Here is a 23,458-nt window from a genome sequence, read left to right on the forward strand (position 1 = left end):
CATGCTCAGCCTGCCATAGCTTTGTTGAGGCAGATGTGTATTTATCAGTGCTTTGTGTGTGATCATCCCCTTATCCTCTGTTGGAACCATTCTTCGCCTACCATGCCTCTTCTTGTGCAGTAAAGTCATCCAAACTGAGCTCATGTTAGTCTGTCAATCATCTCTTTAGAGGTCAGGAAAAGACGACGTTAGCGTGTTCTGTAAAACGTCAGAGGCACTTCTTCTCTTTCCAGGAGAGTGGAATACTGGAATAACTAGTCCTTTTCCACCAAGCAACATCGTCAGCCCCCCCTCACACAGATATTACTCGAAGGACTTCCAGGCACGTAGAAAAAGAAAACTAGGTTAATTCCAAACTTGCATTTTTTTATTTTGTTTTATCTATATATTTTTTTCTTTGCTGCTTTAAGCTAATGTTAAATGTAGGCTACACATCTTATACACGTTCACTTTAATTAATAAAAAATACTATAAAGATCAAAAAGAAAAATACCCAACCGAAGTAGAATAATATTAATACATTAACAAATATACACGTTTTTTGTAACTGTATTAAAATGTATTTTTTCCCCGTACTGTTGTGTTTAAAAATTATTACAGTGCATTTAAATCATCTATATTCAAGAATAAATTATTACTAAGAGTAAAAACATTGAGATTATTTTGTTTAAAAAAAATCTACATGCACACACTCAACCACTGCACAGGCTCGGGCCACTCAAGAACACATGCCATTCTTGAAAAAAAAAAAAAAAAAAAAACGCGCGCGCGCACGCACACACACACGAGGAATCATTTGACAAAAATTGTTGAACTGTAACTGTCTGTGTCCATGGACGCCCATGCTCGTAGGTGTGTGTTCTTATATAACACAATATGCCTGTGGATACCTAACCTCATGCGTGTTTGTCCCTCTGCTGCCGACTCCCTCTTAGTTAAACCCCGTCACTTCCCCCTCCTCTCTCGGTACCTTAGGTTTATACAGCTGCTGCTGCTAAATCTTAACTGCATGCACGCGCAGCAGCGCGTGCGGACACACGAATGCGGGGTGTGTGAGAGAGTAAGACAGAAAGAGGGGGATTATGTTTGAGCGGTTGAGAGGTGTAGTTGCTGTGCTATGAATACATATGTGGTCGGGAAATCAGGAGAGATCAGAGCAAAAGAATGCAGTGTGTGTGTCTGTGTGTGTGTGAGTGAAAAAGAAAGGGAGTGCCTGTCGACCTGTCTTCCTCCTCTTCTCCGCTCTCTCCACACATCTACACCGCGAGCCTCCAAATGCAGAAAGCAGAAATGCAGCCCCTCCTTCCGTTTCTTTCTCCCGTTATCCCACTCACCCCCACCTCCAGCCAATCCCATTCTTCCCTCCGCTCTCCCTCTGTCCTCGCGGCTCCGCCTCCCTCCTCGCTCAACCAGCAAGAGAGCTTCAAACTTACAAAAGCAAGGAAGGAGAGAGAGGGAGCGCGGCGAACAGGCGCACGCACAGCAGCAGTGGCAGAGCCAGGCGAGGAGACGGCGCGCACGCAGGCACCGAGAGATAGCGGCAGGCAAAGGCAGAAAGGAACAGCAGCACATATTCTGTCCACAACGATTGTTGCATTCTGTTGAACTGACAGCGAGGAAGGACGGGACAACACAAGACAAAACAAGGTCTTCGTGTTATAGTCAGAGTTATTTTTTATCTCCATCCCTGACTTGAAGCGCAGAGGCTGGCTGAGGAGAAGTACTATGGGAGAAGATTGAGGCAGTCCCACAGAGAAAGAAAGCAGCGGCTTGTGCTTCTTAGACCTATTTTTTTCCAAAGAAGAGAGAGAGGAGAGGAGCGAGGGAAGACGGAGAGACGGAGGTGTATTATTTTTTTCTCCTCATAAGCAGGACGTTTCACAGCGTCCGTGTCAGCCTGAAAGGATCCTATGTGTTTTTTGGGAGCATTAAAATTAACCCTTTAAGCCGGACGAAACTGGAGTACTCGCACAGACAAGGTAGACAACAGTGTTCTTTTCTTCTTCGAGCCACGCAGTGTGTCGGTGTGTGTGTGTGTGTGTGTGTGTGAGAGAGACTTTGTGTGTCAGTGGCAGTGTGTCTGCATGTCTTGGGAAATTGCTTGGTCTCTAGTCAATTGCCTTTCATTCTTTGAATTCAATGAGTGTAAACTCATTGATAAAAACAAGTCAATTTCTGTGGGTGAGAGGGACAGAGGATGAGAGAGAGAGAGAGAGTATGTGTGTGTTTGTGTGTCAGACTGGTGCCTAATAGTTTAATCTGGTGAGAAAGTGGTGAAAAGAGAGCGAGTAGGAGAGGGAGGGAGGGGGGAAAATCCGTTTTTGCATTCCAGCCAAGCACTGTATATTTTTATATCCCTGTGTTTTATTTTTTCTCTCATTCTTCTCTTATTCTTACAATTCTTTCAGTATTCATCATATATTGTTTCTTTATTCCCGTCTCCATTTTTGCCCTTTTGTTATAAGAAGTCAAATCAAACGACAAATTAGTAAGTGAGCCAACAGTCAGTCAAGTTTTGGCAAAGCCACAAAAGACATTTCAGGCCTGAGACTGATACTGAATACGTTTTTAGAACATTCCTTCTTATCAACAACTTGTAGAAATGTTGTCTGTGCCTGACCCGGAATTAATATACAGCTCTGCTGTTATTTTTCTTTGTGATGCACTGGGAAAGAAAGCTGAATTATGTCCAGCCAGTGATCTCCATCAACAATCGTCATTATGGATTAATGAATGGCATATTTAATTTAAAATGTTCTATAATAACTTACAATAGTTTGACTTTTGACATCAAGGATATTGAAATTACAACTCTTGAATTCACACACACACACCTAAGATGGGATGGACTGTAAAGTACGATGCTGGACAAAAATCAGCCAACATATATATGAATTGCAGTTATTTGTGTTCATTTATGCCGATTTTTCTAAATTCGTGTTTAATTTGTTACACACATTGCAGTGTGTATTTTAAATTTACTGTAAAATTTCCTGTCAAGTGTTGTATACATTTTAAAAAAAGTATACAACCTTACAGAGAACTTGACAGATTATTAAAAATATGCTTTTAAAGTGGTTACACTATTTTGTTAGCCTTTCTTCTTTGTATACTGACACTGTCGTGAAGGAGGCATGCTCAGTACTATTTTTATGACCTAAGGCTTTGTGTGTACAAATGCTTAAAAATGCTTTTTGTCAATTCCAGCATATATTTGAGGCTTTGAGCAGGCCTCAGGTCATTGATTTTTCTTCTTCCTCTTGCTGTAGATGAACATACATCAGCCCACTTTTTTCTTGCCCAGATCTGGGTTTTCTACATGAAGTAGTTACAGTGGTGTTGTATTCTCACTTTATTCATCGGGCACAGTAGATATGCCTTTGCTTTACACATTTGAAAAGAGTTTGGATCTCATCTCAAAATCTGTACAGTAAAGTACAGTATAGATATACAGTATTTAAATACTGCCATTAATTTCATACAAAAATACTATGTCAAGATATGTGTTTTCTTGTATTATGTATTTTTACAAATGATCTTCAACACAAATCTTGCTGAAATATAAATTTCCTCCCTTGAAAAACAACCCTATAAGTCATCTTTAGAAACAAGTTATTAGGATCCATATTTTTGTTGCCTAGCAACAAAAATATGTGAAATATAACTTCTTGTTTCAAATTAAAAATGACTGAAAGAGCTGTCAAGTCAAAAAGTGCAATTTAACACAGACAAATATTCCTCATTAAATATTGCATGTTGTGTATACTCCTGTCTTAGTTTAGTTGACTTAGATGTGTTAATTCATTGAACTGCATCATGTTAAATTGAATCTGTCTTGTATATTTAATGGTTGATTTCTCGATTAATTAAACATTTTTTGTTCATCACTTAAACACCTATTTAACAAATGTGGTCGTTAGTGTAAAGTTAGTCTGAGGGGGTCTTTTTTCAGTTATGGTTCTTTATTTATAATAAATGATAAATTTGCTCCAGTTGGAGTCACTTTATATCAAAGTCACTACAAAGGCATCAGGTTAATACATCCTAAATGACTTCTAAACCTCTACTAAAGTAGGCTACTAAGTTTAAGGGAGGAACTAAAATCAATATCAGTATTTAAGATTTGGGTTGCTTTTATTACTCAGAAAAAACAACTATGACCTATGTATTAAAAACACACTAAAAGTTACCCTCATGAATTTTTTTTTCTCCAAACTACCATCTTTGAAGGGTTTTAACTCTCAAACAGTGAATTCTGGAATATGCAGTAATATGCTAGAGTTGTGTCTGCAAAACTCTGATGAGCTGAGTGAACTCTCAGCAGTTCATGCTTTCAAATCATTGATGTACGTCACATGAGCCTAAATCAGAACAGTTTAATTTTCCCCTTTTCCCTTATTTCTGGGAGGCATTTTGCCTTTTAGTTGCTTATCAGTTGCTGCACCCTAACTGTGAAGGACACACACTGAGCTCACATTTAGAGTTTGTCGCTGAAACCACTCTGCTAAAACAAACAAAACAATGTTATATTACTGAAAAGATAATAGTTGAGCCCACAACTTTCTTTTATGATGATTTACAGTGCTGCGAAATTTAGTAATTGTGACAGGAACAGAGACGATGAGGTGACACTAGAAGGAGTAGGGCGGAAGTTGGGATGCATGGTGACAAAGTTATGGTAGGAGCACTAATTTATGACACACATGAGAGTAAGGGCAAAGACTTAAGTTGGAGGACTGGATGCTAATGTAATAAAAAACATTTGTCATTGGTTGAGTAAATGATGAGACTTTTTTGATAATTGAAAAAGAATCATAAATTTAAAATGGAAAGAATGTCTTGCGCGTCCTTACACCTTGTAGCCTGTGACTTTAATAGAAATGGGTAGATTGGGTTTAACCTAGTAAAACGTGTCAGCTCAGGAAAGACTCAGATGATATGATCTGGCTTTGTGGCAATTTATTGCTTCTGCTTTTAGCATTTTGTTTATGTGTGGAGAGGTCAGGGTTGTGGTGGCTGGACTGTGTGCTGCTCCTCAGACACTGTAAGAGAAGACCGGCTTTTGCTTTTGTGCCTAATCACTTCCAGACACAGATTTGCATTCCACCATTTTTCGTGTGTGTGTGTGTGTGTGTGTTTTTCTTTTTCTCTGTTTTACTCACTCCTCCCCCCCCCAACTTTACGCCTCCGCCAAACTTTTTCAATTAGAAACATAAATTTTGAGATGCTCCTAAAGACGCACAGGAGTAATGAAGCAAAAGAGGAAGCTGGTGATGGAGTAAAGGAATTAAACTGTCACTGTGAAAGGAAACATGCTCAAAAACGGCTGTGGAAAGTCAGATAGTAAAGCAAAGAGGGCAGCGACGGTGGTGGAGAGCAGAACATATGTACCTGATTAAGATTCCAGCGGGCCTATTAGGAATGACGTCAGGGTGAGAATTAAAGGGCTATAAAATTATATATCCTTTTCGTATTGAATTCATCTTGATAAAATAGAGAAAAGTTGATAGAGAGAAATCCCAGCTCAGTGTTTCTCAAAACTGTCGAGAAAGAAATATTGGATATTGTTAAAGAATGCAAAAACAAACACTACTGATTTTGACATTGATATGACATTAGTGAAGAAGGTCATCGCGGGGATTTCTAAACCACTAACATACATCTGTAACTTATTTCAAACAGATTCATTTTCAAACCAAATGAAAATAGCTAAAGTTATACCTGGATAGTATTAGACTGAATTCAAAGCTATTTTAGCAAGCGAAAACAGTTGGTGAACTTGGGAGATGTTTGGACCCCCCCAGGGGGTCTTTGTTGGGCCCTAAATTATTCATTCTGTACATGAATGATAGTTTTGTTTGCTGATAATACACATTTTTTTCTGTTCTGGAGAGGATTTAAAAAAAATATTGAAGGATATAACCAAAGAAGTTGGCAATTTAAAAATATGGTTTCATAAAAACAAATTATCATTAGATAATGATAATATTAGATGGGGTGGAAATTGAAAGAATACACGATAACACATTTCTTGGTGTAGTAATAGATGAATCAACTGAAAATCACACACTAAACATATACAATATACACTGTCAAGAAGCATCTCGGTATTAAGAAAGCAAAGCGGGTTCTGGACCAGAAATCATTTCACAATCTGTAGTGTTCACTAGTTTTACCATATATAAATTACTGTGCACAGGTTTGGGGCAATATTTAGAAAAGCTTGTTGCATTTACTGTTTATTCTCCCAAAAAGAGCAATACAGATCATTCATGAAGCTGGATATCTGGATCACACCTACACATTATTTCTACAGTCAGAATTATTCAAATTTACAGATCTAGTGGAATTTCATATGTCAAAAAGAAATTATTCGGTGGACAACGGGTTTATAATTTAACGGTAAAATTTAATTACAAAATCAACAGTACATGCATGAGTAGGAGACATGGAAGTTTGAAGACGTTTGAAGTGGAATTAAAGCATAGTCCAAACATGAATCAGTTTAAAATTAGGCATAAAGACAGGATTTTCAAGAGGTACAGGGATGAAGATGGGGATTGACAATCACAAGGTGTTTACAGAGGTTAAGGTTTATTTATCTAATGCACTAATTAATACTTAGTATTTCCTAGCTTATCTTCCATTTTTCAGTTTTTGGTTTGTATATGTGGGTGTATAAATGTGCTTATATGAATAAATTGTATATTAATTCGTATATTTCATAATTAGTTATTGTATATTATATATTGTAAATTATAGATAATATAGGAAGCTGATTTAATAATTATCAGTAAATGACTTCGGGAGAAGGGGCGAGATTAAATAAGTTTCTACTACTTCTCACTCATTTGCTAAATCATCAAGTGTTTGATACTTTATTTTTCTTTATGTTTTTTGTATTGTTTGTAGATAGTGATTTTTTTTATCTTTTGATTGACAGCATGAATGTTCATCTGTATTTGTTTTGGCTTTACATATTTGAAATAATGTTTTTTTTTTTCAATCCAATTCGATCCAATCCACTTGATGGGTGATTTTACATAAGAGTCCAAATAGTAAACATCATCTGCTTCTATGTGCTCACATGTTTTTGTACAAAGAGTAGTAAAAAAACAATAAATTTAAATTACATAATGGTCCAATATCTCCTACACTTTGTTCGACTTTGGTAAAAGTGTTTCGAGCAGAAAGCATGTGCAGGTGATGAGATGGTGTTACTAGTAAGAGGAAGAACATTTTTGAGTACTACAGTGGATGTTAACAGATGATGTATGTAATATGGTTGGGTGTGACAAAAATAATCTCAATCATGTATGTGTGTGATTTAGCCTTTTTGTCAAAAGTGCTTTGGCATATGAATAATAATATTTCACTGGTGTTTATGGTAATTTTTCGCACAACTGTGGGCCTTTTTTCTGTGGAATGTTATAGTGATTTGTGAGGACTGTAAGTTACAGCCCAACCACTGTGAGTGTGTGTTTTAACTGTATTACTCATGACTCATAATAGCATGGGTTTGCAATAATTAAAGTAGTCACAGCTTAATAGTAAAAGCAATAGGGATTTGTGAACACAAAGAAGCTTCATTTGTATTGTGAAGCAGTACGTTATTCAATTTTTTAAAATTTATTTTTGAGTAATGAGATCTACTGAACAGTTTCTTTTAAACTGGCAGTAGCCCTTTTTAAAAAACTTTGATGCAGCAGTAGTTATTCAACAGAAAAAACTATAGTGGGTATATTTGATTTGGATCATCCATGGTAATTGCTATTGTAGCAGACATAACTATTTCCTGCAAATGCAATTAATAGCCGATTTTGAATGGAATAAATCCATCTTCATCAGAGTGTGTAACACCTTTTGTGTTGCTTGAAGGGAGCACATTTCATGTAAGTTAGCAGTGTCAGTATGAATTTAAGGACCCACCTTCTAGAGAAAGAAGCAATAATGTTCTGATTCAGTAACCTTGTATTCAGTAACAGTAAATTATTCATGTACAGCAGTGGTACAGCAGTGGTACAGCAATGTTAATATGTTTATCAGTACCAGCTGTCCATTATCAGTTATTGTATGTGTATCAGTAAAAATATCACATAAATGTGTTACTGCTGGTTTGAAGGTTCACACTGAAGGCAGTGTCAGTGTTTCAGATGAGAATTTGTCTGTTTGTTTTATTCCATTATAATAGATTTAAAGATTTAAAAAACAAAACAAAAAGAAAAACAAACAAAACAAAAAGAAAAACAAACAAATTAACAAAATTTAAACAGCACAATGGAAACTACCCAGCATGAAATCTTTACACTGCAGCATTCCAGACGTGATGGCTGTGAAGTACAGCCCATACAATCTGCCAAGGAATTCACCCTTGTAGCAATCTAAATGCCCCCAAACACTAATGCAACAGGAGCCACTGCCAGAGCTATCGACACTGGCGACTTCAGTCAATCAGACTGTTTACAGGCTGACATTTCACCAACAAGTCAAGTTATTACAAGAGGATAAAACACACTGGTGTTTATTTACATTGATGCTACCCTTAAAGCATGTTATGTCATGCTCATTTCTAGTCACTTTTTATATCAAATTATATATATTTTTTCACCTATTTATTGCACTTGTTCTTGGTCTGTTCTGTGTTATACTGGTGCTGATGCATGAAGAGGACATTTTGTCTCCTGTCATACACATGTGTTTGGAATGACAGTTAAGCTGACCTTGAACCTTGGTTTGCAGATTAAAGGAACAGTGTGTGTCAGACTGACCACTGGGGCAGACAATGTGACCAGTCAACCGTTTTATGACCTGCTGGATGTCACTACAGCTACAATTGAGGAACACACACATCCATGTTGTTGCATGGATATGTTCACATTCACATGAGCTATCATGTTTGGGCTGCACAAACACACACATTGCAATAGACATAGCTGTGTTCCTGGTCGAGCTTTGAGAAAGAAACTGGCAGTGTTATTTACTGTGTGTGTCTGTGTGTGTATGTTCTTGTACATCTATCTTTGTGAGCACCATTTTGAGCATAATTCTATCAAAGTGGGGACATTTTGTTTTAGGGTTATGGTTAGACTTAGAGGTTTAGGTTAGGGTAAGGTTAGGCATTTAGTTGTGATGGTTAAGATTAGGTTAAGGTTAAGGTCTGGGAATGTATTGTTAGTGGGTGCACACACAAAGATAGTACGTATTTATGTAAGTATGTGTGTGCACGTGTGTCTGAAAGAGAGGGACAGAGAGAGAAACATGTCTTGAGAGATTCATCCTTCTATAAGGAGACTTGAATTTCCTATCGCCTCCCATTTCTCATTCCTGCACATTTCTTTCGTTTATCTCTATCATGCTCTCGCTCTGTCACATACACACATTCCACACAAACACCAACATTGCCCCAACCCCCCAACCCCCATATATATCTCGCTCTGTGTCGCTCTCTCCCCACAAATAGAGTACTATCTCCTAGCAACAACGCCTTTGAGAGTGATGTGTGAGATAGACTGGGTGTCTATGATATAGGGACCTCTGTGTGTGATTGTCTGTGTACTTGTTTATGTTTCAAAGCTAGAAAGTTGTAGAAAAATGATGAAAATCATCAGAGGAAGGACATAACTTTTAAACATAAATTATGCAGTTGTATTTTTTCCTGTTGGACTGCATTAATCAAGATCGGGCCAAAAGCAAAAGTTCACCGTGTGTGTGTGTGTGTGTGTATACTATTTATATGTATTTTATATGTAATACGCACTTACTAAATTATGTATGTATTTAATACTCACTTACTAAATGATGAGGTAGCTTATAAGTCTAGCTTAGTCAATACTTTGGCCATATTTTCAATGTCTTGTTTTTCACTACATGCATGGACATTTATAGGAAGTAAAAGTGTACAAGTATTTATTGTATATTGTATACTCCATGTGTGCCTTTGATTGTGTAACGAGGGTGTGAGCACCTTTTAGTGGGAATTCATTTGGTTTGTGACATACCTCATACATGTCAGTGTTATATTCTACTTTGTCTCTGTGTGCGTGTTTTGTAGACACACATACAGAGTAAACACATCACCACTCCGTTATCTCATTAATAATTCAATAGGCCGAACTAAAAAAGACAAACATCCTGTATTTCCTTGTAGAACTGAAGACAAAAGAAACAGTTAAAACCTCCACATTTTATAAATATTACAAATGGTATTCTGGATGGTGGTGGTTAGTGTCATAATTTTCTTCTGCTGTAATAGTAGTTAATCAGGTTGTAAATTGCAAGTATCATCACAACATGATCTTATATTGATTCTTTTAGCCAATGAGCCTAGTAGGCCATAATGTGATTTCAATGGGATTGGATTCAGGAGCCTGTGATTAATCTAAACTTTTCACACAGTCCTTTATATTTGTGTTAACTCACAAATGCAACCAAAGCATAATTTTATTATTTTATCGAGTTCCTCAAAATAAAATGCTTCTATAGTATGCATAAGGACCCACTCATCTTTTAATTTAACATAAACTTAATAAATTACACTCACCTATTAGAAAAGCTAACCAATAAATGAATAAATAAAAATAATAGCAACAATTTTGCCTATATTATAGCGGGATTTTTGTGTAAGCCTTCACACACTGGGCCACATTAACAAAATACTTAGTTAAAACTTAGTTAAAAAGAACTTAAATATAAGGTTATCATTGAAAAGTAATGCTTACGCTATGTTATACTTTGTACCATGACATCTGGTCATTGGTGATTTTATCACTGCACTGATCCAGACTAATGGATTTCTACACCCTTGTTAGTTATAATATTAGTAGAATGTTAGAATTTCACTCAAAATAGTTGCATTATATAGTGGAAAACTACAGATGCACATAATGTTTTTCCATCTATCTGTTTATCTGTCTGTCTATATATCTCTCATTTTAATTATATTAATTAAAAGTATATATAAAAATATATAAAGTTTAGCTAATTTGTAGAAAAGTAGATGTTTCATGTAAATGGACACTGAAATAAACAATATATTTTATTACTATTCAATTAAAATATGAGTTTCAATTTGAAACATTAAATTATATTAATATTAAGGCCCTATTTTCAGTGTGTGACATGAGAAAGTTAAAGAGCCACAATTTGGTTCCATGTTCACCTCCCTGTTTCTTCCCAGGCTTTCTGTGTTTACTAAATTATATTGCTACAGTATCCAAGTTGATCTCTTGACATCTCTTTTTTTAATATTCCAAATGACATCTTATCATTCTTTTAGTAATTTACACAAGTGAAGGACAAAGGTGAAATTACAGCAAAAAAGAAGGAGTGATGAGGTGCTTGCTTGCTGTTTCTTCATAGAATGATACTAGATGGTTTGCAAACATTCCTCCTCTTCATCCTCTTAGCCCCTGCCCCTACCTCCACCCCCTGTCTCTCTCTCTGCCTGTCCTGGTCAGTGTACTCCTTTCTGCAGTTCTTAATTTCTTTTTTATTTTTCATCCTTTTCTCATTAAATACCATCCAAGATTTATTTTCATGGAAAATCCGTGTAATCTCCATGACGTTATGTGCCACATTAGATAACATTTTATCATGTGCAGGCCAGCATTTGCCTCAAATCACCAACTACTCATTTTGTGCAAAATCAGATTTTGTATAAAAATAAAGTGCATTTACTGGTAATGTGGCAAAAACAACTGTTTAGATAAATCTGAAAGAAAAGATGCAGAAAGGAGATGTATCTTTGTACTGAGATAGTAAGTTATTGGCTGAGTATTATCTATTGTCTTATTTTTATTTAGCGATTTAAATAATTAATGGAATTACCCTGTGAAAATTAGAGGATTTATGTGCAATTTATAAACGCAGCACTGTAGTAGTAGCAATCACTGCAGACAGATGAATCAGTCCAGTTATTGTATGATGGCAACAGTGGTTTAATACGGTCAAAGAAAACACATTTTACATTTGTTTGGTCAGCATGAGAATGTCTGACCCATCTGTCTTTTTGCGCAGATGGGTCAATTGTATTAAAGCTTGTCTAAGGCAACAGCGTGGGTCTCCTGAACGGAGACTTATTCCTCACTCCCTGCTCTGTCAATTGTCACACACACTCACTCTCTCACTCTCTGTAATAACAGATTTACAAATAAATTTTAGGTTTCAACCTGAGATGTAAATGACATCTACATACACACAGAATCAATAGCAGGTTTGTTTAAGCTCTTATCTGACTACTTTGGGTAATGAAGATTAATGACATCATGGGAAAATTAAACATGAGCACCTGAAGATGGTGGTGTTTGTGAAGGACCGTCCAAGTGTCTGGGTACCTGGGCATGTTCTGTATAAATACATGTTTTATATAATTGTTTAGACAGATTTGTGTTCTATTTTGGCCAGGCCTCACCATTTAAAGGGCTGTCTGTGGGTTCAATTTCAATTATTTTGGATAGTGCCAAATTACAATACAATCATCTCAAGGCACTTTACATAGAAACCCCATAAATCCCTTAAGAGCAAGCACTTGGTGACAGTGGAGAAGAAAAACACCCTTTAACAGAAGAACCATCCAGCAGAACTGGGCTCAGTTTGCGAGGCCATCTTCTTCAACTGGTTGAGAAGGGGAGAGAGAAAAGAACAGCAACAATAAACAACAAATAAACAGTGTGTATGTTGGTGGGGCCAGTAACTGCACATCAATAGGACCAGGGAGACCTGCAGAAGGTACAGAGAGAGAGAAAGAGAGGGGGCAGAGAGAGAGCAGAAACTGTAGGAAAGAGAAGAAACAAAGTTAGTGACATTCAATGGTGCCATATACATATGAGGGGAGAGGAGACGAGAGAAGAGGAGAGAAGAATGGAGAGAGGTGAAGAGAATGGATTTGGGTCAGGGCTGGGGTTAGACAGGTAGTTGTGATGGTTAAGGTTAGGTGGGGTAAGAGGCCTGAGAATGCATTATGTCAGTGAGTGTCCTCACAACTGCAGAAAGACAAGCGTGTGTGTGTGTGCGTGCATGCACATGTCTGGAAGCTCCTTTCTATTGTTAGACTGCAGTGATGTGTTTTATCTGCTCTACTGTTAAGTATCCTGCAGGGAGCCATCCCTGCTGTTTGTTTTTTTGATTAAACAAAATGTATCGGGTAACTGACAAATCTGCTAATTTGCAATGTTCATGTAAATATATTTTGACTGACTATAACTATAGCGATGCTTATCAAGACACATCACAGCTTCAGCTAATTTAGCAACAAATAGAAGGCAATGTCTTTGTTTATCAGTCATCATTATTATTATGATGATGATTATGGATTGATTCATAACCACTTCTGTTTTGTGTCTGTTGTATATTTGTGAGGAGCTTGTCAGTGTCACTTGTAGTTTTTGTGGAAACACACCATGCAGGTTAATGTCTAAAAGAAAAGAAAATTTAAAACTGCAGTTGTTAATTCTGACTAAACATCTTAATGACAACAGAACAAATTGATGACTAAAACATGGAGATCTTCTATCATTTAATTCCACCAAAACACACACATACCCTTCAATCAGGATGATTTTTGATAGAGAATATAAATGTGTGATTCTTCCATTCATGCAGTCTCTTTCTCGCTCTCTGTCTGTGGGCATGGTGAGTGAGAGTTGGTGTGTCAGAGCATCGTGTGAGTTTCTACCTTTTTCTCAGTTTTTGTTGTTTAATGTTTGTTTGTTTGGTGGTGGAGGTTAGTTGGTTTGTGTTGCATTTAAGTGGGTGGTTTCAGTTGTCCGCCTCACCTGGCAGCATGCCAGTATTTGATGGCGGCGCTGAGTTTGAGAAGCTAACTTGCTGCCTGGTAAGCTGACACCAGCAGCCAGCTGTTTGGTGGAAGAGGTGAGTTTCACGCTGTGGAACGTGGTGAGATATGGCAGTGTGAAATCAGCCTTATGCATGAATAGTGCCATGGTCATTTTTCTGGATAGCGTGAATAAAGTTGAGGAGTTGAGTTGAGTAGTTGTTTGAAACTGGTGCAGTGATTCAGGACACCTTCACTCCAGTTCTCCCACTGGTCACTACAGTGATCAATGCCCTTTCGTTCATTGAAAACGATCTTTAGCTAAAGAGCTCTTTCGATATGGGCAACTTGTGTCCCCAATAAAGATGATTTCTCTGGGCTTTGATTCTCCTTACTGAAGCACATTGTGCATCATAGGAAACAGGGCTTTATGATTCTCAAAGACAACAAAGACGAGTTAAGGCTGTCCTCCAGTTTCAGAGTGGACGGGTTTAACTACATGGTTTTTGCTTCATTTGAAACCATGGCTATGGTATGGAGGGGCATCTGAAACATTCTTGTTTGGACAGAATGCATTCTGGGGCCGGTGTTTTTACCTTGAGAGCATTCTTCAGTTTCTCTTGGATTTTGTCATATTTTTTATTCATCATACTTGTGAAGTAGGTTCTTGATGGAATGTTGTACTTTGGATTGAAAGCAGAAATCATATTGCGAAGTTCTATGTCCTCCACCATGGATAGTGGGCGCATATCTGTAATGAGCATGTTCAAAATGCTGTCGAAACTGTAGCTTCTTCAACTGTGCATGAAGGTGCTGTCCTGACATAGTTGTCTATACACCAATGTGATTTACTGAAAAAAGACAAAAGAAAAAAAAATTAACATAATGTACAAAATGTCATGCTGCTATCTAGCTGTACTCACTTTAAGGTAAATTAATATATCTGCTTTATGTATATGTATTAGATGTGTTCATGTACAGCACTAGCAATTTACTAGTCCTACTTGATGTAGGAGTAAAGGTTTGTGTGTGTTTCTGTGCGTTAAGGCGTTAGCTTATTTGGTGCATTGCTTACTCGCAGTTTAAGATGAATTATTAATTTAGCTCACTACTTAATGTTTCCACAACTTTACATTAGACGTAGGCTATACTTAGTCATCCATATTAACACACAACATTACACTACCACAAATACATACATTCTAACGAGCGCAGTTGTGTTTATCTTTGTAATCATGCTAACATCAATGATGTTACCTTGTGTTGGCTCTGCTGGGTGAGCCAGTCTGGTCCACAACTGGATGCTTTCTGTTCAGATGAAGCATTGCTGAATTGCTGTTGTGGTACACAAAGTTCTACGTTCTAACTAGTGCTGCTGAGTTTATCTTAATTAGCAATCATGCTAACATCAATGTTGCCAGAGAATGTTGAATAGAAAATCGGCAATGATGTTACCTTGTGTCGGCTCTGCTGGATGAGCCGCACCTGTCTGGTTCACAACTGGATGCTTTAGGAGTTAGCTTATTTGGTGCATTGCTTACTTGCAGTTTAACATGAACTATTAATTTAGTTCACTACTTATGTTTTCAGCTGGATGCTTTCTGTTCAAATGTTGAAGCATTAACGAAGTGCTGTTGTGGTACTCCAGTTCTACTTAACATTATACACATTTCATCCTGTTATCTTTTTTAAGTTTGAAATGTCAAGATCTGGATGTTGTGCAGTGATGTGAGCGTTTTAAAGATCAGTGGTGGGCTGAGTGCTCCTTTTAGTTTTGGGAGGGGGTTTCAGCTGGGATGTTCTTTTGTGGGTGTATTATATTCACTGGCCATCAAGCCCCTGCTCCACAAACTAAGGAGATCTGTCTGGGGTTTCTTTACCAGGTTGTTCAACTAATTTTAAACTGTCACCCTATGCCGATGATGTCATTGTATTGTTAAAACTAGGGTTGCAGCTATCGAATTATTTTTGAGAGTCGAGTATTCTACCAAATATTTCAGCAATTATCTGAGTAATCAGATAAAATAGACGTTTGCATTTTTAAACGTTTCCTCAACTTAACTCTCTAGACTATACCTAGTCATCCATATTGACTCGCGATATTACACTACCACAAAGACATACGTCTAGTACTAACTAGTGCTGCTGAGTTTATCTTAATTAGCAGTCACACTAACAGAAAAATTGGGAGATAAGCTCAAAGGTTGTCTTAAGAAATGGAAATGGCTTTTACCTAAAATGTCTTAGAGGAAGGGTTCTTGCTGTGAATAATTTAATCTCCTCAGCATTGTGCCATAGGCTGGTCAACCCTCCAGCTAAACTCCTGTCTCAGATCCAGAGCATCCTGGTGGACTTTTTTTGGGACAAGTTGCACTGGATCCCTTTCTGTTCCTTTCTAAGGATGAAGTGGGGCAGGGGCTGATTTACTTAGCCAGTAGGGGTGCTGCCTTCCGACTGCAGTTAATTCAGAGACTACTGACTGGACCGTGAGACCTGGACTGGAGACCTATAACCTTTTTTATTCTCCTCAGTTTTTTATCATAGTGTCCTCATGGTGTGGTCCTTGTTGAACAAGCAAAGGCCAGATCAGGCCTTACACTGACTGTTGAAGGAACCAGTGGTGTTTGTAAGGCCATCTGAAACTCCCTCATCAATTAAGACTATACATGACTTGACAGCTATGCGCAGCGGGACTAAAAACATTAAGACAAGTGGTGAACCTGGCTGGACCGAACCTCGACAATATAACTGCTGTAGCAGTCCGTCTGGGAGTCAGGTTCACCCTGTAGACTGTAGAACCTATCTTGAAAAAGCTGGAAGAGTCACAGGATTCTGTGATGTTGAAGGATTTCTATTGTGGCCTCATCCATGCTGACAAAAAGGACCCGTTTCCTGAACTAGCTCTCAGGACTGTTCTGGTCTGCTTCTGGACCACACTGATAATGAGACTATGTTGTTAGGTGAAACCTCATGAAAGGCTATTTCCAGATAGTTGGTAACAACTGTGAACAGATCTAAACTCAGTGGCCATACTGACTCAGTGTGGAGGGACTACTTTGCTAGGGGTTCCAAATTTAAACTAGCCTGGAGGTCAACAAGACCAAACTCTTAATTCTCCAAATTTAAACCAGCCTGGAGGTCCCAATATAAACCCCCTATGATGAGGAAGAATGCAGACCTACAGTGGAGAATCCTGCATGGTTCTGTAGCTGTGGACACTTTCATACTGATCTTCAACCCCACCATAAACACCAGCTGCCCTTTCTGTGAGAAATCTAAAACCGTTTTTCACTATTTTCTTGAATGCTCTTGTCTAGCTCCTCTGTTTGTTTGCCCTACAGAAGATCTTCTCTGCCTTTGGACAGATACTTACTAAGCAGGTCTTCACTGGGGGGTTAAAGTTCAATAGACAGCACAGACAGAATGGTCAGCTGGTGAAATTTGTCCTGACTCAGGCCAAGATGGCTGTCTACATCAGTCTCAGGAGGAAGGTGGAGGACAACCTGACTGTTGATGGCATGATGTTGATTCTAAACTGTGTATACAACTCCATTCAGAACTTGAATGGATTCCAGTTGGTTTTGGTTCAGTAGATGAGGGTGAGTTGGTGTTTGGTCACGTTATCATGTAAATATTACGGTAGAGTACAAACCATGCTGAGGTATTCAGTTTTCTGAAAGACAAACTCACTGTTAATAAAGATGCTTAAAATCTGAAAATCTCTCTCTTTCTCTCTCTCTCTCTCTCTCTCTCTCACACACACACACACACACACACGCGCGCACACACACACACACACACACACACACAACCACACACACACACACACGGTGGAGAGGTAGAGGGAGTTTGTCCTCTTTATGGGCACCTCCTCGCTCCTCTTACCTCTCTATCATGCTCCTTTACCCTTTCTCCTCCCTCTCTCTGTCTCTTTTGTTTAGTCATGTCAGGGGCAACGCAAGGTTGCCCTTCCATCAAGCCACGAGTGTCAACTTACAGGAAGTGTGTGTATCACCTGTACTGACATGGTTTTGTTCATGCAGTAGTTCTTTCACCTTACAACAGAGGGTTGTAGAATTAGCCTAACACATAAGTGTATATAGCACAGTTTCATACATCACACACACACACACACACACACACACACACACACACACACCTAAACATATACATTGGTCACTGCCTAGTGAAACATAAAACAGCTTTTCAAGTTTGTCACTTTGTGTGTGTGTGTGCATGTGCGTGTATGTATTTATGTTTTATCACTGTATATTGATAAACATGTCTTCAATAGCTTAATTCCACTTAGTGCAGCACTGTAATAGTAAAAGTAGAAAAGTCAAAATGAGTAATGCCACAGTGTGCTGTAATAGTTTAACATTCACCTTACCAACAAATATTCCATTAGTAAAACATGATGAGTGAACTTTCTGTACTTTGTAGAGTTTATATTGTTTTTTTTTTTTTTTTTGGTGTCATACTAAATTGGCAATATTGAATGTAGCTCTTCTACACTGCAGACATTTTCACTGTGTTGGGCTACAAATTGTATTCTCTGTTGACGCCACCTGTGTGACAGCTGATGTAAAACAAAAGATAAGGCTTAGGCTTAGGACATAAAGCCTATGTTGATCAGGTAAAAAAAAATGCTGCAATACAGAGACAGAAGCCCCTGACAGCCTGAATCTACAGAATAACTGCAGCAGCTTCTCCAAGGTGCTGCAAAGTACCAGGAGAAATTGTGTGCAGGTCAAGAGAGAACTGCTGCTGGCTTAGGGGCAAAGGAAATGCTACAAATACTGATAACATTTGGTTCCCTTTACTGCACTTTGTATGAAGTGAACTGATAAATGAAAAAGTATTTGTCATTTATGTTAAAAGCATCACCTATGTGTTTTTAGTATCTAAAATTTTTGTACAGTACTGTATATGGAGATTAATTACTAAAATTTGAAGTCACACATACTCCGACTGCTGTGTGCAAAATATTTTTAGTTTTAAATGTTTTACTGTTTTACCAGTAACAAGTGATATACTTTATGTTCAAGCAAATGCCAACTTATTATTCCTCACTATATGTTGATGTTGATTAGAAGCCAGGCAGCCAGAAAAACACTTCTTGGAAGGTGCTTTAATGTATGCAGCATGTGTATATGTGGTAGCGGTGCCCACTGCAGTACAGTTAATGCTGGTATTGAAGCTAGTGTAAGTCAACCAATTAAGTTGACTTCCATATGTACTGTAACACCCCCTGCCCACACATAGTTTCACAGGATGCATGCTTCACACACACACACACACACACACACACACTTGGACAGCCATTCTTCCATGTTTTTTAATTACACTTTCATAGACAGGTTTATTTAATTTATGGATTGCACCTTATTTGATTAGTGCAGAAGAGCGGATTTGGCTTAACTGTAATCTCAGGATAGAATTACCTTTTCTCTTGCAGATAGAGAGACAGACGGAGAAGAGCTAACTACAGCAGGCACTGAATAAAAAAATCTCTTCACCACCCTACACGCACACATGTAAATAGGTGAGGTGTACACAGCATACATGTTTCATTTTGTCATCACTGACCAAGCTTCTAGTTTTGTCCTAGGCTGCCACATAATCCAGCCTTTCTTTTCTCTCTCTCTCTCTCTCTCTCTCTCTCTCGCTTCAGCTCATCAGTGTTCACAGTTTGATTTAGTGGCTATTCTGTCACTGACTATTTGTCATTACTCTGGTTTGTCTGGTTATTGGTCCTTAAAATTTCCTTTACACTCCCACCAGAAACCCCTGCTTTTCCCCTCCTCTCTTTGCCCCTCCTATCCCACCCTGTTTCCTGTTACGAACTGAACTACAGACTGTGCAAAAACTGTAAAAAAGACAGGCCCCAGTCCAAAGCTACATTAGCTGACTAACAAGTAAATTTGAGAATCCATTCTGCTTACTGCTTAGGTGACAGAATATACAAACGTCATGCAACATTCCAGTTCCTCCCAAACTCAAATCAGATTAATTCAAGGCTACAATAGAGGCTAATACATCTAGAGGAAGATTACTACATCTGAAACAGGGATGTAAACAATTAATCGACTATCAGTTAATTGTCGGTAAGAATTTGCTCGATTAAATTAAATGAATTGTCAGTTAATTGCCCTTTTCCTTTCCCACAGTAATTCTGTGATATGTAGTGGTATCGCCAGTTAAGGGCACCATTGCCTAATACAGGATTTGAACGCAACGTTAAATTCTCACAGTGAGAAACCCAGCACACAAACATGAAGTGGTCAAAACGAAGTGCAGTGTGGGACATTTCAAACTAATTAATGATGACAAAGAATCCAAATGTACACTATGTAGTACTATGTTTAAGTACAGCAGCTCAAGTTTGCTAAGTTACCACCAAAATAACTTGCATGCAGCCGTGCAAGTGCATCACCTTCACAACCTACAATCACTGCAGTGTTGGGAAGGCGAGTATGTGACGATAGATTATAAGTGCTGCTAATGTTTCAAGTTTTTCATATTAACCCTCTGGGGTCTGAGGGGGTTTTTGGGGCCTGGACAAATTTTGACATGTCCTGACATTTGTGCTTTTTTCAGTGTTTTTTAAACATATTAATGTCTAAAGTCTAATAACACTGTAATCAGCACAAAATTGGCTACAATAATATGTGAGCATCAAGTTTATACATTATTGTGTTTTTGAGAAAAAAGTGTTTATGCATGGCTAGTGAAAAACTAAAATTTTTTACTCACTGAAATAAGACCATAAAACACAAACAGAACATTGGTTCACAAGACTTTGGAGACCAGCATGTTGTAGGCTAAAGTGTTTACTTCAGAGTGCTGTGAATGTCATCTTGTTCACACATTCACAGTAAACAATACACTGATTTAAATTTTCTAAGACACTTTTGTCCAGAAAGGCCATATGCAAGAGGGTGTGTCTGAGGATGAATAGTCATGTGATTTACCTGAGAACACAAAAGACGCACTGAACGTCCAGACAAAGGCGCGCATAATGAGCCTTTCAGTCAATGTAGATGGGACGGATTAGTGCTGTACAATACAACACAATGAGGAGCCAAACGATCCTCATTTGAGTTAAAATCAGTGTTTTTACTCTGAGGACAAGCTAAACTATTTGTCTCTGTGTGGAATGTAAGGAGCGCCGCTTCACGTGCGTAACGCGCCATCATCCAAACGCGCCGAAAAAGTGAATAAATTCTATGATGAAGTTTGATATTTTGTGTCATTTCTCGGGGGCGTGCACGTATTTACCTGGTTCACCTGAGATTATTTACATGTTAACAGTGGACAGTGTACAAGGCGGGACCGCATTACCTGTAATGAGGTGAGACGGGAAAAAACGGATTTCTCCTTACGTTCATACGGATTAAATAAAAAGTGATGATTTGTTTTCGACTTGAATTGTTTCACTCAAAAGAAAACATTTCAAGCTTTCTAGCCATATAATTCTTATTTTTAGGAGCCAAGTATTCGCTGAGATTCTGGTTGTTTTATTTACGCGTCTGTGAAGAGAAATGGCAGAGACAGAAAAGTCAGAGAGCGCACCCTGTCGGCTTTCTTTATTTAAAAAAAGCACAATGTTGTTATTATGATGGTATACCACTAAAAGTAGACCCTTTACAGATTTGAATGATATACTTCTTTTATCTGTACGATCAGAATTGACGGAGTAATTTAAGTTTGTTTCGGCCTTATCAGAAAAAGATGTGTCGAGCCCAGAGGGTTAAGTAGCCTACTAGGTTAATATTTTCTGTTATGTAGGCTAAAGTTAAAATATATTTTGTTTAGCTTTCTATTCAGAAATTATTTTATGTTTCTAATGTTTCACATGCAACAGATGAGCCAGTGTACAATTTATTTTCATGTTAAAGTAGCCTACACATTTTAATTTCTATGCAGAATTGATTTTGTTATACTACATAAATGCTATTGTCTGTAGTGTAGTATCTGTAAAATCATCAAGGAATATGACATGCCTTTTTTCTTCAGTATAGAAATCTTTAGCTTTTATTCTTATAGACCCAATTAAAACAGTGAAATTTAGGTTCTCAGGAAAATCGTCTACTGTAAACAAAGTCTACATTTTAAAGACTAAAAGGTAAAGCATCTGGCTTGAGAGCAACACAGTGACATGTTACAATATTTTCTCCTGTGCTGAAATCCCTCTCAGAGGGGCTGCTTGAGGCAGGGATGCACAGGTACTTTTTGCTAGTTTCCCAAGTCTAGGGAAATTTATTTCTTCTGCTTTCCACCAGTCAAGTGGATTTCCGTCACTGTCCACCTCAGGTATCGTTAAGTAGCTCTGGATCTCCTTTTCAGTAGCATTGTGCAGAGACTTGTGTAATGCATTTGGGCCAGGGGTGTGACTACAGCTACAAAAGCAGCATCAGAAGATGGTTCTTGTGGGAGTCTGAGTGTGAGAATGAGACCATGAGGCCAAAAAGTTTTTAATTCACTATATTAAATACACATTTAACACAACAAATAGCATTCAGATATGATATCTGTATATAATAAGATAGTTCAGATATGCACAATAACAAGTCAATAGCATTATTATTTTTAATAAATATTAATTAAAAGTAATATATGTATGCATATATATTAAAGGAAAGAAAGGTGTGTGGGAAAAACCAAAGTCCTTTTTCCAATGGTTGGATATCAGTTCAGTTGGATGTTCAAAGAAATGTCTGAGGTAGTAGGTCCACAGTATCAAGATTTAGAAGTGTGGAGAAGGGAAAAGGAAGATATGCAGGTTTTCTCCTACCACACGGGTGGTAGTCAGTTTGGGTAGCTTGCCATCTTGAAGAGTTGATTCCCGGTTCTTGAATTTATACAACAACAACAAAAAAACTGACCTAAAGAAGGTCAGAAAACACAAATGAGCATTGCATTTTCCAATACAATATTATCTTAAACATGAATAATTACTAAATGTCTTTAAATATACACTATTTTAATACACATACATTCCAGTCAATTTTATTTCAATACCAAAATCCCATCAGTGAAAAGTGCTGTCAGGGAGAGGTATGGTTCCGACATTCTGCATGACCACAGATCGGTTGTTGTGGCTAAATGTAAAACCTTCTGTACTTCATTCACAAGAGTTTGGCGATATGATCTCATACAAGTTAGGCAGCACTGTTTTCAGGCCAACAGGCCTGTTATCTTTGCTCTAGCAGTGTGTATCTTGCGTCTAACATCTTTAAAAGCTGTTTAAAACCATCTCTCTCAACCGCTTGAATTGGCATCAGGTTTCTTGAAATGTAATTGGTGACAGCGTTTATTACATCTTGTCATCTGCCACTTTTCTGTCATGAGGAACTTTCCTGCTAAATGATTCGGCCAATTTGTTACGTGTGTTTTTTTCAAAATTTTACCGTCTGCTGCAGGCGCGTCAAGTTCAGCTGACTCCTGAAGCTTTTCATAAACTTCATATTCAGTGCGGTGGGTAGTTCGAAGCTGTTGAAAGAGATTGGTCATTGAGCTGCTTTTGACTGCAACCAATTTTTGGCACAGCTTGCAAATTGGCGTCTTTTCATTAACATCTTTCAAAACCAAACCACCTCCATGCTAGTGATGACGACCCACATCTAGGAATTAAATCTAGCGTGGATTGTGAGGTTGCTGGCATTTGAATAGCTTCTCCTCGCA

At 37.9% G+C, this 23,458-nt stretch overlaps 1 protein-coding gene across 4 annotated transcripts in view; it reads left to right on the forward strand.

Moving 5' to 3' along the window:
• The first annotated feature begins 1,457 nt into the window (after positions 1 to 1,457).
• The window catches only part of tenm3 (teneurin transmembrane protein 3), a 180,102-nt gene continuing 158,101 nt past the window's right edge, over positions 1,458 to 23,458 (forward strand). For all 4 annotated transcript variants that reach the window (XM_026302846.1, XM_026302847.1, XM_026302848.1 and 1 more), the window contains exon 1: positions 1,458 to 1,979. The gene's annotated coding sequence lies outside the window, so the exon portion shown is untranslated. The remainder of the gene's footprint in view (positions 1,980 to 23,458) is intronic.

The sequence above is a fragment of the Mastacembelus armatus genome, chromosome 1, assembly GCF_900324485.2.
Source record: "Mastacembelus armatus chromosome 1, fMasArm1.2, whole genome shotgun sequence".
In the NCBI taxonomy this organism is placed as follows: Eukaryota; Metazoa; Chordata; class Actinopteri; order Synbranchiformes; family Mastacembelidae; genus Mastacembelus; species Mastacembelus armatus.